Source organism: Oncorhynchus tshawytscha, linkage group LG32, assembly GCF_018296145.1.
Source record: "Oncorhynchus tshawytscha isolate Ot180627B linkage group LG32, Otsh_v2.0, whole genome shotgun sequence".
In the NCBI taxonomy this organism is placed as follows: domain Eukaryota; kingdom Metazoa; phylum Chordata; class Actinopteri; order Salmoniformes; family Salmonidae; genus Oncorhynchus; species Oncorhynchus tshawytscha.
Window position 1 is genome coordinate 3614684 of NC_056460.1, and position 1633 is coordinate 3616316.

At 47.5% G+C, this 1633-nt stretch overlaps 1 pseudogene; it reads left to right on the plus strand.

The window, feature by feature from the left end:
- The first annotated feature begins 225 nt into the window (after positions 1-225).
- Positions 226-1388, plus strand: LOC121841559 (annotated as a pseudogene).
- The last annotated feature ends 245 nt before the right edge of the window (positions 1389-1633 follow it).

A 1633-nucleotide genomic window follows, 5' to 3' on the forward strand; every position in this document is an offset into this window, starting at 1 on the left:
TTCAGAGCTGTGTGTGTGTGTGTGTGTTTGTGTTTTACAGATGGCAGAAGAAAACCAGAGCACCAGTGTGGGACTATTACATGGAATTGGCACCAGGGAAAGCAAGGTGTCTTATTTGTGATAAAGATATAAGCATGGGGTCAGCAACGGTTAAATAAAAAAACTACCATCAACCTGTGGAATCACCTTAAGAACACCCACCCAGAAGCCCATAAGGAAGCAATGATGAAAAAAGCAAATGCAAATTCATCGCAGGCTACAATCTTACAACTTTTTAATAAACAAGCAAAATGGCAGGACAAAGACCCAAGGGCCAAGATGATGGATGTAGCAATTATTGAGATGATTGCCACTGACAACCAGCCATTCACAGTGGTGTCTGATGTTGGCTTTCAGCGGCTGATTACTCTTGGTGAACCCCGGTATAGGATCAAAGATGAATGCTAGATAAAACATGTGAAAGAGTTGTGATGAAAGTGAAGAATCTGGTGGCACCAGTGAACGCTCCACACATGGTATTCACAACTGACTGCTGGTCAGGCACTACAGAGTCCCTGATGAACCTTACCGGACATTTTATTGATAATGTCTGGACAAGAAAGCAGGTTGTGCTGAATGTCAAGACTATGACTGGATCACACACAGGAAACTACATCAGAGAGATGTTTTTGACCATGTTGGAATACTGGGAAATCCACACAGAACGTGTAGTGTTGGTCCACAGGGACAGTGGGGCAAACATGGTGAAAGGTATGAGACTGGCAGAGCTTCCAGACTTCAGCTACAGAGCACACACCCTACAGCTTGTAATCAATGATGGCCTATCCAGTCAGAGAGCTGTGCTAGACATTATTGCAACTCACTTTGACCACTCTGTACTGGCCAAACAGAGGCTGAGGGCCATTCAGGAAGAGCTTGGCCTCCCCAAACACAGCATCATCCAAGCAGTTCAAACTCGTTGGAACTCAACACTACACATGTTGCAGAGGATGTTTGAACAGAGGCGTGCACTGAATGTGTATGCAGGTGAATACGGACACATCAGCAGTTTGTCTGCTGCACAGTGGGACATTGTCTCTAACCTAATTGAGACTCTGGCACCTATGGAGGAGGTGACACTGGAGATGAGCCACTCCAACTCTACAGCAGCATGAAGCATCCCCAGTGTGACGGTGCTGAAGCTGATGCTGCAGCAGGAGGGTTCTTCTACTCAAGGCATCAAAACTTTACGGGAGACCATGTTGGACAGTCTGACAAGGAGGTTCTCCAAGGCCGAGGAGACAAAGTGCCTGGCGCTGGCAATTGTCCTGGATCCACGTTACAAGAGCTATGCCTTCAGCTCAGGGACAGCACTAGAGAAAGCAAGAGTAGCTGAAGGAGGAGTCTGACCTACTAAGGAAACCAAATCCCAGAGCCACAGCGGAAGGGACAAGTGAAGAGGAGGACCCAGATCCAGGTGCAAAAAGGCAAAGAGTCCAGGTAGATCAGCCACCCAGTCTGGTGGACAGCCTCTACGCTAGAATCCTTGGAAGCCAAGAGGGCAGGGCTTGAAATTGAGTTTGAGCGTTACCTCACAGAGCCTGTCATTGACAGAAAGAGCGGCTTGCCTTTGGAGTGGTGGAAGCAGAATTTG